The sequence below is a fragment of the Martes martes genome, assembly GCF_963455335.1.
Source record: "Martes martes genome assembly, chromosome: 13".
NCBI classification, from domain to species: Eukaryota; Metazoa; Chordata; class Mammalia; order Carnivora; family Mustelidae; genus Martes; species Martes martes.
This window is the reverse complement of record NC_137901.1, coordinates 14,473,388-14,489,368: the sequence shown is the minus strand read 5'-3', so window position 1 is coordinate 14,489,368 and position 15,981 is coordinate 14,473,388. Positions and strand designations below refer to the sequence as shown.

Genomic DNA, 15,981 nt, shown 5'->3' with positions numbered 1-15,981 from the left:
GACACGAATCCACAGCATCCAGCTGGACTATGCAAATATGAGTCTGCTTCGAGGCCCAGCACATCATACGGCGACTTATTAATTAATGGTGTGGGGAACAGCTGTGACTGCAGGGTATCCACATCTGCCATCCCCCTCCCCCTAAATGTGAAAATGCATTATACAAAAATTGCCACAAATAAACAACCTGAACCCAGACCACAGGCCCGCAGTCCCACACAGTGAAGTGAAACCTGCCAGGACGTTGGAGGTTTTATTACTTTCTACTAAAATTATTTATAGCTCAAACTCGCTTGTTCTTCACCTGTCAGAATTACCAGAGTAGTGGGATCCCAAACTCACATTTCTCATCTTAGTTTCTGACAAAATCTAGAAATTAATAGAATTATAGCACTAAGGCTGATGCCTTACAAGAACCAACAAAAATACCGTTCCTTTCTCCACGGCTGGAAGGTCTGTTTTTACTTATGACCTGGAATCCTGGCATGGCTGCTTCACCCAGGGGTCTCCATCCAAATGTCAGGGAAGGTGAGGCAGGGGAGACTGACTGTCAGAATAAATACCCCCAAATCTCAGCAACCTAACGCTGCACATGGTTTAACCCCTTCTTCACGCTGCATTCCACTTCCGCTTGGGGAGGGAGGTTCTGCTCCACACAGTCCACATTCAGGCTTCTCCCATCCTGTGGCTTCTCCCATCCTGTGGCTTCTCCCACCTTGTGGCTCCATCACAGCCCAGGGCTTCACAGTTCTCCCCCACCCCGTCCCCCCCCCCCCCAGCAGCTGGCCAGCAGACCAGAAAGAGAGCAAATGTGGAAAAGCCCCCCCCCCTTAGCTGCCTCTCATTTCCACATACATCCCATGGGTGAGAATCAGTCACATGCTTCTGCCCCCCCACCCATGTGGAAAGTAGTCTAGTACAGTGGTTGTCAACACTGTGGAGGCAACTGTGACTCCCAGGAGACTGGCAATGTCTGGAAACATCTCTGTCCTAACGACGCAACTGGCACTGAGTGTGTAGGGTCCAAGGGTGCTACTGAACACCCCGCGGGGCACAGGTCAGTCTCCCTGCAACAAAGAACCATCCAGTCCCAAATGTCAACAATGCTGAGATTGTGGTAAGCATCCAGCCACGCCCACCATCACAGGACATGTCAATGCTTAGGTCTACCGCCATCTGTCACTAAGATACACTCTCATCCATCCCAAGGAATCCACATTTCAAGTTTGTTCATTCACTGGCTTGTTTGTTCCTCTGTCCATTCATCTGAACTCCTAAACAAGACAAGGTCCCTGCAGTCAGAGAATTCTCCTGTGGAGCAGGAAGGCAACCAGAGGTGAGTACGATTAAAAAGGAACAAATGGAAAGAACACTGATTCTTCCTCAGAGGGTTGGAGGAGAATCCGTAAAGCAGACGGAATGGGAAAGAAGTCTTGAAGGAAGCAGATACTTACAGCTTTCCATGGAGACAGGGCATTTTTGTGGGAAGGGGGAAGGCATTCCAGGAAGAGGGAACTCCATGAACAAAGGAATGGCAAGATGAGAGGATAGGACTTATTCCCGTCTTGGTGTAGGGCAAAACAGTAATGAGGGGAGGAGGGCTCGCCCACCAACAGCCATTGTGAGAAATGCTTTTTTGTTTGAACAGTATTTTTTAGTAGAGTATTCATGAAAGTCTTAAGCTCCCAGCTATGCACACTGGCTTTCAGTCAAGTAGCCCTTCAAGAAACAATTGCCACCACCTAACTGCATAGAAACGTGTCAGCACAGGGCAGAGCTCAGAGAATAGTCGGAAATCACACTGCAAATTTCCCAGCAGAACTCATCACCGACTCTTTCAAACCACACGGCCCCAAAGTCACCATCAGACTGATTCAGGGAGATGCGCACCCAAATCATCCATCTTTGTTCGCAGGGACAGAAGTGTGCAGGAGTCAGATCGCTTCCTGAGTTATACCACACTGAACCCATTTTTTAAAAAGGACTGAACTGCTTTTTTCAATCCCGAATCCCAGCCGTGGATGTGGCTCCCATGCTGGGGGTTAAGAGCAGACCCCACAGGCTCCTTATCCCAGCTCTGGCATAAACTCGCCGTGTGACCTTGGGCAAGTCCCCTAACTTTCCAGGATCCACCGCCTCTCAGATAACACGCTTAAAGTAGTTAGCACTGAGCCTGAAGCCTAGAATACATGTTATCTGCTATCTCTGTACTAGAGTTATTTCCCCCAACCCCCCCCCCGAGAAATGCACTGTGGAATCCAACACAGTTTGGGAAAGAAAACAACGGATAAAGTTCCATGTCATTTTGTAAAACATGCATTATTAATAACAGTGTCAATTTGCTTCAAGCAAGATGCTTTTAATTACGAAGTCAATACCACCATGTAAACACCAGTTTTTCTTCATTTTGAAGCTAAAATTGAGTCTAAAAATTACCACACTCCTACATAATTATTTACCCCCTTATTCGCTTAACTCACTTTTCTTCCCTCCAACTGTTGTGTCTCTCTCTCTCCTTTTCTCATTTTCGCTGTGATCAGCTCTGGGAAAACAAAGTGTATTTGGCTGTTAAGTACTATAGATTATATCGAACAACACCAGTCACCTAGCACTAAAAAGCCTCATAAAAGGAAGAAATTTGTTTCTTTACAAGTCAGAATCTCGAAGGAGGAGTTAAGCTGAGGGAGGTGAACTCCAGAACCCAGAGGAGCGTCAGCCGGAGCCAAGCGGCCTCCGCCTCTGCCTAGAATCGCGGTGAACACCCCACTCCTGGGGGGTCCTAGGTGAACACAGGCGAAGCCCCAGTCACCTTTACTCATAGGCACCGTAGAGTCAAATGGCGCTGCCCTTTGCGCTAAGTCAAGGACAAGGAACAAAATGAAAGCCAAGGCGACCAGCTGACCGAGGCTGAATTCCATTTACACTTCAAAATTGATTATCACTGCCCTCCTAATTTACAAGGAATTCTAAGTTGTCTGGATGGCATCTCTTTTTCAATTTCCATTCCAGACTGGCCTTGATTCCTGAGAATGTTATTTTAAGGAGCACATTAAAAAGAAGCTTTGGCACCTCCACAGACAGGTTCCACAAATAAGACCTAATAAATCTGGGGTAAAACTTCGCATATTCCTTTTAACCTCTTAGTGAAGACATTTTTTCTCGCAAATCAAACAACTTCTTGTTGGGAAGAATGACGGCTCTAAGATGCGATTCTCAATCACCGCGTTTATTACTGTAACATAAACTCAAGGTGTGTGAACGATTAATTTTGGATAGCTCTGACTCTGCTGTCGGAAAATAGTAAACGAGTGATTCTGCAAAAAACAAAACAAAACAAAAACCCAAAAAACAAGAAAAAAAAAGAAAGCAAACAAAAACACTAACTCTTTGAGCTAATATTTAGCATTTGCGTGTAGAAATAAGGGCAATTTATAAAATGCATTCTGCTTGCCTGTAAGTTTCCCCTTCCGTAGACAAACCATTTACCTTTTTCTCAGGTGAAGCAACAGGCCCTGAAGAAATCTGGCTTATCAGGAACCAAAGTGAGTATTTCTCAGAGCCATGGTGATTACCCAGGAATCTGAGTTGAAAGGGTGACGTAAATGTCTAGCAATTGCCCTCAGGTGCTCTGTGCCCGGGGTCTACAACTAGCAAACTAATTACTGTTTTGGTCATTTGCTGCAGGTCCTAACATCCCCAGATAAATAGTTACACTTCCCAAGAAGAAACAGAACACAAAGGGTTATCACTGAAGGCATCGGCTAAAGATCAGAAAAATCTGTGGCTAATCCAAGGGCCTTATCAGGTGCCATCAACCCCATGTGTTAGTAATGGAGATTCAGAAAGAGAGAACGCAGACAAATTGGCCCCCAGGCTTCCAGATACCCCACTCCAGAGGCAGGAGCTAGGCCTCCTTCCCTTCCCAACCCTCACTTGGAATGAACAGACTCATCAGGAAATCGCTCCCTTAACTCGAGGAAAGCACAGGGCAGCGGGTGCACAGGCACTCCATCACACTACAGTTATGTGCACAACATGCGCACGTTCCAGAAGCATCCGAGCGTCAAACAAAAGACAAGGCAACTCATCGGCCGGTGTCATGTGGTTCCACCAAGAAGAAGAAGAACAGTCAAGAGAAGCGATAGCTCATACAGGGACACACTCCAGGCCGCAGCACAAGGGACCCAGAGCAGACAGAAGGTCGTGCATTTTCAAGGAACCCATCCGAGGGCCCAGACTGAAATCCTGCAAGGATCAGCAACCCGGCCCTGAACTGGAACCCAGCTCTCAAGGTCATTTCCCAAGATTAAACTGTACCCTTCCTTCAACAAGTATTTATTAAATAGCCACTGTGTACCAAGCCCTGTGCAAAAACCCTTCCAGGCACAACAAATATTACAACTTAAAGAGCACTTTTAAAAGATCCCGTTAACTTTATAGCTCTATCGTATAGGCTAGTTGCCTTTCTTGCCTGTACTAAAGAGATCTCTTCTTTAATAAAAATAACAGCAATAATAATAAAGATCCTATTCCCGAAAGCAAAGGACTGACAAAGCCAACTACCTTCTGCAGGCTTGTCCAGCCCAGCTCTCTGCTGCCTCTCTTCTGAGGATGGCAGTCTCTCCAACCGTGGGAAATGTCCACAAAGCCTGCTTCAGGGAGAACAAAAAAACAAACAAGGACAGGACCCCTCGGTAGGGTGACCAAGTAATGCTGGGCTTCCTGGGGCCTTTCTGGTTTTGAAGAAAGTCCCTCACCCTGGGTATCCTCTTAGTCCTGGACAAGCTGAATCAGTGGGTCATCCTACCTCCCAAGAAACCAGACCCTGGAAACCAGACCCTTCCTTGCCTGGCCTGGGAGGACTGAGGTCACAGGAGAAAGGAGGCTGGTGCTCTGGAAGGAAGGCCCGACTGCCCGCGGGCTGTCCCAGAGCCTCTCTGCTTCCTCCAGCCTCCTCCTGAGAAGGCCGATCATCCTAAACTCCACGCCATTTAGGCAAAGCTCTACAAAGACTCTCCAATGACAAGACTCCAACGCCATGACATACGAAGCAAATCCTCATAAAAATGCCGGAGGCCGTAGGTATTTGGATGTGGTTATCTTCGTGGCTAGTTCAAGAGCTTCTGCAGCGTAAAGCACAACTGTTTACCCCGAGATTTCCAGATTTCAACACAACTGGTGGATGGCAGATGCCGAGTAAAAGGGACAGTATTAACAGCCGCCATTAATGTAGCATTTACCATGCACAGGCCAACACTCTAAGCACCTTATGCAAATGAACTAACTTACTCTCGAATAGCTCAGTGAGGTTGACTGTCCTCCATTTTCCAGCCAAAGAAACCAAAGCTCAGTCAGACCTTATTTACTCAAGGTCATTAAGGGCAGAGCCAACACCTGAACCCAAACCCATCTTGCTTCAAATATGCCATGTTTTTAATCACTCAACTGACTTAGGATCAGGTAAGATGGGTATGTATGGTAATGGATCAAGAACTGAGGGGGGTGAGTAACAGAAATATTTCTTTTATTCTGTTCCCTTTTAGCTTCGCCACTGCAAAAAAAAAAAACAAAAAAACACACAAATTAATTACAAGTTAAGTTTGTACATTAAGCTAAGGCAAGGGTTTTACTAAGAACTGTGCAGAATTGTGCCTAGCAAATGGCAGGAACTTATTGGAATAAATTTAATAATTTAATATAATTTTATACCTAATACAGGGTTTACGCCATTGATTCTCAGTGTTTCAAATGCTATTTTACCCATCACCAGAGGTGGACAGATGGATTCTGTTTCTCAGTTGTTAGGTTGCTCAATCGTCAATGTGATGGAGTAGGACCGGATGGACAAGTGCTTGCCCCACGTAAAGATGGCTCTCTACCGTACGGTTGAATAAGCTATCACTCACTCACAATGACCGTTGATCCTTATGTCACGTGCAACAAAGGGGCAAATTCTCCAAACGAGGTACAGAGATCTATCCACATTCTCTCCAACCACTTTTAACCTCGTATTAACCTGCAAGGAAGCAATTTACAAACCTACCCCAGAGCAATACAACTGGAAAAGACTATCACACCAAATACTTCGTTTTTTGAGACACTGATCTCAGCTCCATTCATTAGCCCTCAAACTGAGAACATTATTTTGATGTTAATGTATCCGTGGCCATTTTCTCCACGCAGCTAAACACATTTCCTCTTTCATAATAATGCTATCCGTAAGGATCAAGCATTCCAAGGGTTAGAGTTTCCATCATGTGAACGAGTATTCATTCCAAAATCAAAAGAGGTAGAGCAAACCAGATGTCTATCCCAAAGGCACTTATGGCTACAAGGTAATTACGAAGGGAGACATGGCAGCCGACTGGACAACAGTTGCCCACTATGGTCAAATCCAAACAACACAGTCTGCTTCTTGAGACTGTGGGGTAGCCTTGAGATCCATGGGATGTAAGTTTTCTGTGTCCCTCGAGAAGATGTTTTTGTGTGTACTCTTGTTGTGTTGGAAGAAGCGGACAAACAGAAGCTGAAAAACAGATTACCAGTAACAATTCCTTTTGTTAGAGTGACAACCCTCAATGAGAACATTTACTTCCCAACCGCTGAAATGCACATGAAGCCTGGCAACTCTAATTTGATTCAATACTTAATCATTATTAATGCAAGTAGGGGAAGCTCTTAAAAATAAGTTTCCCTCAGGGTCAGCTGGGCTTCCAGTTCTTGGCTTCAGTTCAGGACATGGTCTTGGGGTCCTCTGTTGGGGTCTGCGATCAGCGGGGGGTCTCCTTCTCCCTCTCTCTCTGCTCCTCCCCCACCTCCACTCACACTCGTGCTCTCTGCTCTCTAACAAATAAAGAAAGTCAATCAGGAAAAAAAAAGTTTCTGTCTTCTTAACTTCCTTTAAGTCTAAGGCCAAAAGCATCTATAATTCCTTTATCACAGTAGGTCAAAATCATTTCTGGGCTGTCAAAGATTCATCAATGATTGAGTATGTACTGAGCCCTTATGTTGCACTAACATGGTAGGGAATATAAAATAGGTTCAAACCTCATCCAGTATTCATCTCTAAGGAGTTTGCAAGAGAAATGAGATGTTGCTGGTTTCAGTCCCTACATCCACCAGCTCCAAGGCCCCCTTGGAGGAAACTGTACCCCTCACCCTCTCCCCCAGCTAAGCAATGACTGGAAAAATCCCATTCACATCCTGGGATATCTTTTCACTATATCGCCCTTTATCTTAACTAGCTCGAGTGGGTTTCTGTTCTTTGGGATTAAAAAGAAAGAAAAAGACTAGGGTGCCTGGGTGGTTTAGTCAGTTAAGCACCTACCCTTGGCTCCAGTCATGAACCTAGGGTCCTAGGATCGAGCCCCGCATCAGGCTCCCTGCTCAGCGAGGAGTCTGCTTCTCCTTCTGCACCTCCCCTCTACTTGTGCTCTCTCTCTCTGGCTCTCTCTCCTCTCAAATAAAAAAAAAAAAAAGAAAGAATAGAAAAGAAAAGAAGACCCCTCCATCTTAGGTGATAATACAAGACCATCTATGATAAGTGTCCTTTGTAGAATGAATGAACGTTGAATGAAATGAGGGATGAAGGTGATTTTGCCAGGGAACTTTGGAGGAGGGAAGGACTGCTATGGGCTAAAGTGACAGAGTTAAATTTTTTAGAAGAGTTAAGAGCCAAATCACACCTTGAGTGACAAGAGTATAGGGAGAGGACACTGTAGGCCACAGAATATTCCAGAATTTTAAACAGGCTATGCAAAACATTCAGGGACTAGTGGGTTCACCATCCCAGCTAATCTTAAACTCAGGCAGAGCAAAAGTTAGGGATGGACATAAAGTCTTGAGTCTAGGTGGGGAAAGCCTTAAAGGGAAGAGTGAAATATATGAACTTCATCCCCAAAAGACAGAAGCTACCGAAAAGTATTAAGCAAGGGAATGAACACTTAAAATGGCCTACTGTCCTAAGGGTACCAGCATTTTGTCATATGGATTGGGGTGGGAAAGCCAGGAGGTAAGGGTACCCACTCTTACAGTCCAGAGAGAAATAAAGTCCTCTGCTGGGAGACGGTAGTGAGGACAGAAACGAAGGGAGGCAGGGGAACTGTCCCTAAGGAGGGACAGTCCATCTGTGTTCATCATAGAATCCCAATATTCACGAGAACGCTCCCTATTTCCACGGTATCTGTCAAAGCTTTTGCCAAAATCTCATCAGTGACCAGAGAATGTCAGTGAGGAGTGTACTAAGTGTGCTTATCTGGATTTATAAACAGAAAGCGAGGCAGGAAAGTTACATTTCCTTGGGAGGTAGGCAGGAAAGACGAGAAAGCAAGCACGGGCACAGAACATGGTGCCCCAAGACCCCACTTCAACAGGTCTCTGCCCCTCCCCACGGCATTTGATCAATGAAGTCTGGTAGCCCAGGGAGCCTGTGTGATGCCAGAGTAAGCTTTAACCTGCAGGATGTTTGCCGTGAGCGGGAATGAACAAATCCAGTGGCAAATAAGACACCCAGCTCTAGTCACGCCCTCCGCTCCCCGTAGGCCACAAGGAGCTCCCCCCACAATTCTACAAAAAAATGTACTCCAGGCCTCAGCAGTCATAGAGGGTCTAGGCCGGAAAACCATAGGCTTCAAGGACCACCCAAAGGAGAAACAGTCACACACAAACTGCTTGCTGCTGGCCTCAAGTCTTCCAGTGACAGTAAGTCAACCAGAAAACAAAAATCCTTAAACATAAGAGTACTTCTTTTATCTAAATGGTGATTTCAATCACGAAGGCAGACTCCTAGCCTCCTGGCAGCTCACAAAGCCAAAAAGCCGGCAGGGAAGGAGCAGGAAAACCCACGCCCTCCTCCCTTCCGGCTTTCTCGACATTTCCACGGCGCCTGAGGCCAGGCATCCCATTCACTCCACAAGTGTCCTCTACCTGGTCCGCGGACTAATTACGAAATTAACTAAGTGGTGGGCACTCAGAGGCCAAACAAAACACAGAAACGTCTTCCGGAGGTTCCCGAATATATCCCGAGACTAGTTCCTCAGGGCTTCATTTTCCCCCTTGCGGGGTCTGTGCTCACCCTCAGCCCAACCCCACGCACCCTGGTCGGTTCCTGGAGGTCGTGGACGGGCTATATCTGGTTCTCCCTGCAGGCTTCTCAGCCACTCATTTCCCACGTTCCCTGCCTGTGGGTGCAACACTGTGTCGCTCAAGGGAAGCAAAGGGCAGCCTCTGCATTCTTAGGCTAACACTAATGTCCCCTAGTCACTGTGACTCAGGGGCCAGTTGTCATTTCACCGTATCACCTGTCTACGGAGAGCTTTTCATAAAAAAATGACTTCAGCAAGCGAGGTGATTACTGAGCCAGAAGCAATGCAAAATATTTTGTTAAATTCCACACGTATGCCGAAGGTACTTCTCAAATCCTAAAAATTCTAATCCATGCATGCATTAATCACAACATGAACAAAGAAATTTTGAGGAACCAGCGCTTCTGACAGCAAAATCTCTCTACAAGCCACCAATTACTTAACCTGCTGCCCCTTGTGCACCCAACTGTTTTGAGGGACAATGCAACAAGGCAGGCTTTAAAACTTACCACCCTCTTCGTCAACATGGTTGCTGATGGGAGCATGAATGTCCCAGAACTCTCTAGGTGTTCTGCTGGTCCCCTGACCAGAAAACGCTGCTCTTCCAAAGTGCTTTTGCTAAACCTCAGAGTAACAAGGGGGTAACCCAAGGCCACCCTACACACATTCCTGCCCCCTCGAAGTCTTCTCTGGAGCCCTGCAATCTTTGCTGTGCGAGGCCACCCCCTATGTGACTCTAGGCCCACTGCCACTCCTTTCCTACCCAGGCTGTTCCAAACAAACTCAAGAAGTCTTAGACAAGAAGCAGATGGTGAGGGAGAGACGTCTGTAAGTAACAGCTCTCTGTTACATAATGCTAAGCGCAGAACCTCCTAGAACTAGCCCTAGAACCATCTCCTGGCCTATCACATCAGAATGAACAACTACTCAAAACAGACAACAAGAGAGAACATTATGGTTCTTTTAATTTGATGGTCAGTGTACAATCATATCAGTAAGTAAAATACCAACACATCAGTAAATACCATGTGGGGGTAGAACCAGATTCTTTAAGATATTTTTCATTCATTCTTTCAAATGATACTCTTGTAACACCCAATGTCTACAACGCATGAGCTAGCCCCACAGAAAGACACTTTGCAAACTCATCTGGGCCACAGCACCTGTGGAAGTCATTGGTGATCACTCACCGCTACCCCTTTTTCAAATTTCACCTTTTTCAAGACAAGAGATACTGAACTATGGTTTCAATGGGGTTCTAGGACAAGTTCTGGCCAAAGCGATCGGAGTCACTTCTGCGCCCGTTCGTGTCATTAATACAATGAGATCCTCTAGTTTCCTTTCCAGCACTGCGTGCTCAAGATCACACCTGCATCAGTTTATGTCTTCAGGTGACGACGAGCAGGGCCTGCTGACCACGCCGGACACACTGCACCAGAAAGAAAGAAACTGTGTTTAACCACTGAGAGTTTGAGGTGATTTCTTCCTGCAGCATAACCTAACCTAACTTGCCAATATTATCACTGTTTTAAAACAGAGAGAAACCTGCAAAAGTTCCTCTCCCCATCTGTTTTCTAAATCAGGTAATACCAAAAAAGCAGAGTTTGTTTCAAACTTCAAGTCATCCTTTCAAATGTAGAGGGTGCAGACAGGACAGACAAGTTCAAGCAACTCGCAGGGAATAAAGAATGAAGCAGAATGACCTTTCAACAATGGTGAGATCTAAACATTCCTGTGGAATTCAGCTCAAGAGTTTAAAGCCTATGAAAAAAAGGTCACCTTCTGACAACAGGTCCAGTCACTTGTGAAGTAGTGATCTCCCCAATGAAAGAGGCATTCAATGGCCATAAGCTCCTCCCTCAGAAGTCCAATGCCACCCTTTGTTCCTCTTTCTTTAGCTTCCATCCAACTTAATTAAAATCAGGTCTTCCATAAGCTTCCTGAAGGTGGCTCATCTTTAGGTCTCCAGACAGTCTCCCCACCAACCCCCCCCTTGGCATTTTTCACAGAGACTATTATTTATCAGGTGCTCGATCAACATCTACTGAATTGAATTAGAGGGAACACTCTGTAGAAAGGCCTTGGGCACTGGAGGCAAAGGTTGGGCTAATAACCCTCTAGGGTCCCCCACCCCACAGCTAAACACACTACTGCAGACATCTGGGGCTGGGGAGCCTCCACCTCAAGAAAGCAAAGTAAGCATCAATATAGCACTTTATTATGATTTATTACCGCACAGCGCTTAAAACCACAGTACGCCGAACACTGCACTGTAGCTATCTTTGTTCTTGGACGTGCATTTACATGTGCAGGCAGCTGTTCTCCCGTGTGGAATTCTGTGTGTGAGGTATTTATTTTTTCTATTAAAAAAAAAAAAAACCCACACCCTTTGTTTCTATTGCATTATTACACTCCTTATTATCCCATCACGTGGCTTCTCCTCTTGCAGAAACACAGCACACACCCTGCGTTATTGCTGACATAAAAATTACTTGTCAAAATCCCTCTATCCTGGCACCATTACGAATCTGATCTTCCCAAAGCGGTGGCCTTTGTTCCAGCTGGGACCAGATACCTCCCTTACCTCTCCTGGTGATTCCCTGACGCTCGGAGTACAAGGATACACGCCAGTTGTCACTGACGTTTGCTTAAAGTCACCTTTCAAAACTACCCTAGAGGTGAATGACAAATCCTTCAAGTTTTTCAATTTTATTTTTCAAGGGATTTGGAGGGGAGGGGAAAGGTGATGAGGGAATCTGCCACAGACAGTGTGGGTATTGCTGCAGCTCAAGAGAGCTTGGGCCCTCAGCAGTGCCTTCTTCCTACGAGATGAACCTTGAGGCCACCTCCATAACCACTCGTTCTCGGCTCCTCCTGCGGGATGCCAGGACTCTGCCCTCTAGGAGACAATGCCAATGCCAAGGTGATCTGACGCGTCTGAAGGTTACATTTTCATTGAGCCCCGTCAAGATAACCCCAGATTTCATTAGGTTGACACCAGAACAGAGCTATCCTTGGAAAGAAAGGAACAGGCCTGAGTTTTTGGAAAAGAACCAAGCACCTAAAGATAAAATGCAGACTGAGAGCCTAATGGTTCATGGCTATGTAAATGGAAACTTAACTAAAGCGCCCTTTCTCCGTTCTCTTTCTGCTCCCCCAGCTGCCCTCCGTTCCATCTCCCAGGAACTTACTGCTGGCATGTCCCTCCTGATACTGCAAACACTATTACAATGAAGGCTTGCAGGAGAGACATTATTTCCTAAGAAGGTTACTACGTTTGACCAATGCCCTAATTGAGCACTGGTCAAATTTACAATCCGCCTCACAATGATACCTTTTCAACCAGCGATATCCATGAACAGACTGAAGCCAAAATATATTACTACAGATAAGAAAGCAGGCATCTATCCAAACCCCACGTTCAGATACAATTGCCCATGTACTGAATATATCAAAATTCCCATCCATGGAAACCCAGCGGAACTGATTCAACCCCAAAGGCACCCTGCCCTCAACGACTTCTTGCAAAGGAAGGTTTCAAGTCATTTGCAATTTCTTTCTCGGAACCAGGAGTTAGCAGCAGCCCCCCACGGCTCCGCCACACAGACAGCAAAGGAATGGTGTGATGCAGAAACCCCCCAAATCGGCCCCGTGCAAACACTGTTGGCCCCAATGACCCAGAGACACCCAGGCGGCTACCCAGACTGCTGGGGGTTACCTGAATCTGTCATCAAGTCCCTTTCACCCCCTTCTGCGTGATGACATCAAGTGGAAATGGCACGCGTTTGGGAGGCAAGAGGCTGACAAGCAGGAAGCACAATTGAGCCTGAGCTTTGTTCAGCCTGCAGTGAAATACGCGCAGGAAGGGTTAGACTCGCGCAGCAGAGAAAGAAATTCAAGCACCCTCCCCGGCCGGCGGCGGCGGAGTGGGTGCGCTGGGAGGCGGAGAGAGGCGGCGGAGGTGTGGGGAGCCGGCCAGCCGCGGAGGGGGCGTAACGCTTCCTAATTGTCTCTATAGGATAAATACCCCCTCCCCCCACTCCGCTGCAGTCTCCCCCGCCCCCAAGTTCTCCTCCGGTGGCAGAGCTTCCACCAGCAACCGTGACCCCTCAAAAGAGAAAGAAACACGAGAAGGCGTAAAATAACATCTCGGGGCAAAAGACACACGAGCAAAATATACTAGTCAGCCGGGTTCTCGGGGAATGCGGGGCGCCCGGTCACCCGCCCAGACAGACACACCGGCGCTGCATTCGCGAGCATCCTTTCCCTCGCCCCCGTCCGCCACCTCATCAAGTCCCTGTCACTGTTTTGCCGATTTCTCTACTCTTTCCAAAACCGCGCAGCGCTTCCCCCCGCCCCACCCCCACCCTAAGCGGGATCGGGGACCGCCGCCTCGCGTGCAGCGTCCCACGCGTCCAGCCTGCTTTGTCCTGCCGCTGCCCTTCCAGGAGCAAGCGCCCCAGGCACGTGGGTCCGCACAAAAGACCCCCACCATCTGGCCCGTCACGGCTCCCTCTCCTCCCGAGAGGGGTCCCGGGGCCGCGGAGTGGCGCGCGAGGGCAACTTCTGGGGGTGGGGACCTCGCTCGACAAGGGGCTTGCTAGGGGACCGTCCGGGGTGCGTGCGGGGTGGGGGCGCAGCTGGGGCGCGCGCGCACGTGCACCCTCCGGGGCGCGCGCGGCGCGGGCACGAGACGCGCTCCCTCGGACTGGAGCTCCAGGGGGCATCCGAGGACTCGGAGGAGCGGCCGACAGCGCCGCTCCCCCGCCCCAGCCGCCAGCCCAACTCCGCCAGCGCTCCGGCGAAACGCAACTCCAGGGACCCCCTCCCCGGCGCCCCGGGACCGCCCCGCTGTGCGCCGCGCTCCCCTCCCCGGGACCCCTGCGGCCCGCCACTCCCATCCGCTGCCCAAAAGAAGCCCCCCCAACACACCAGGCGGCGGCTCCCCTTCCCCGCTTCCCTGGCTCCGGGCGCGGCCGCGGTGGGGGCGAGGGCATCCATCCCTTCGCGCCCCTCTCGCTGCCCCCGACCCGGGAGGGACAGAGCCGAGAAACAAACCGAAAGTCACCGACCTCTCTCTGCAGCGGGCTCCGGCGCTCCCTACGGCGGCGGCGGCGGCGGGAGCATCGCGGGGTGGTCCCGGCGCGCCCGCCACCCGTGCTCGGCCAGACGCGCGAGGCGGGCTGCGGGGCCGGCGCGGGAGGGGAGCGCGGCGTCCGCGCCTGCAGCCTGGGCTCGCGGCTCGGCCCTTCGGGAGGCGCCCCACCTGCCCGCTGCCCTCGGCGCTCCCGGTCGGACACCGCCGCCAGGCGCTCGGCTCCGAGCGGGAGCTTTTTGTGTCACCGCCCAGACTCAGGCACCGAAGGGGGGGTGGGGGCGGGAGGCCGGGCTCCGCTCCCCGCGGCACCGCCCCTCCCCGGCGGCTCCACCTCCTCCAACCCCCGCCCCCCCCGCGGCGGCTGGTCCTGGACGTCCGTCTGTCGGTCCGGAGTCGCACCCCCGCTGCGCGAGTGAGGAGCTGCCCACCCTGGCCCGCGCGCTCCCTAGGCCGTGCCTCAAGTGGCCAACCTGGGCCGGGACCTCCACGTTGTCTCTGCGCCGCGCGCGGTGGGGGGCCGGGGAGGGGGGGACCTGAGCGGCGATCAGGTGTGAGACGAGGCCGCGTTCAGCAGGCAGGAGGTCAGGGGCTGAGGCGGGGGCCGAGGCCGGAGGGGACCGACGTGCGGCTCGCCACTGGGGGACCGAGGCGGGGAGTTGATACCGTCGCGTTTCCAGAAACTGCCCTGGCATCCGCGTCGCCGCAGATACTTCTGGCTGCCGCTAAAAGTTCACGTAATCCAAGCAGGGATCGATCCTGCTTTTGTGGAAGGGAAGCCGCTTCCAGAGCAGCCCGAACGGATACCCCACCACCTGGCTCCTTGGGAGGGTTGCAGGGGAAGAGGTAGGGGTTGGGAAGAGCGAGGGGGCGTATGCTGAGGGTTCCATGACAGGTGCAAACCACCGCGGCCCACCTTATTCTCCACCTTGAAACCGAACTTCTACCTTAGGGAACATGCTTAGCATGACTAGTTCCTCCAAGAAAATATGAAGACGGTCTCTTGCCTCTTGGGTTGACTGCAGAACTGGGGAATGGAAGAGAGGGGGTAGCTGGTAGAGGATGGTGTGCATGCTCCTTGGTGCCTTTTCCAAGAATTTCTATGCAGAATGAAGATCTAAAAGTCTGTTCGATGACTCTGAGAAGGATAAGCCCACCCACCTGCCTGAACGCGGGCACCAGGTTAACTGGATGGTTCCTCAGTTAAACAACAGAAAACACGCAGCCTTTTTCCTTGGCTCCTGGAATGGACCTGTCTTTACGTCCCAGCGTCTTGTCCACAAAAAAAGAACTCCCTTTCTAACCTTTCCCAAGAGCTCACCGAAGTGCTTCTGCCAAGAAAATGAAAAGGAGACCCTCCAAACCATAGGGGGGGGGGCTCTGAATGACCTACTAAAATTCAAATTGTACTCAACTAAAACCTGTTCATAGTGTTTCCAAATGTGTTGTCACTAAGCACATACAGAAATCAGTCACCAAGAGACAGCTTTATGGCTTTATAGCTTGATGGCTGTCAGTCCTGCTTGGGGTAGAAGGCTTCAGGAGTCTTTATTTTTGGCCTCCAATTCAGGGCAGAAAAAAAATTTTTTTTCAATGAGAAGCTAATGAGAGTATTGAAAACTTCTGATGTTGACCAGGAGCTTAGAATAGGATGGTAAGTTATCACACCTCAAAATTATACTAGGAAAGTTTAGCCTATAAATATTATGATTATACAAGAAGTGGCTTTAAAGACTACCTTTAAGAAGCTAATTTCAGGGACCAGTAATTATTCCAAAATATTGAAACACTTTTTTCAGCGGC

At 49.3% G+C, this 15,981-nt stretch overlaps 1 protein-coding gene across 2 annotated transcripts in view; it reads right to left on the bottom strand.

Moving 5' to 3' along the window:
* The window catches only part of RNF152 (ring finger protein 152), a 76,224-nt gene extending 61,787 nt beyond the window's left edge, over positions 1-14,437 (bottom strand). The window contains exon 1 of one of the 2 annotated variants that reach the window (XM_080821856.1): positions 14,156-14,437. The gene's annotated coding sequence lies outside the window, so the exon portion shown is untranslated. Of the gene's footprint in view, positions 1-10,452; positions 10,479-14,155 lie in introns of those variants that run through there. The other variant, XM_080821857.1, reaches the window with a different exon arrangement.
* Between the last annotated feature and the right edge of the window lie 1,544 nt (positions 14,438-15,981).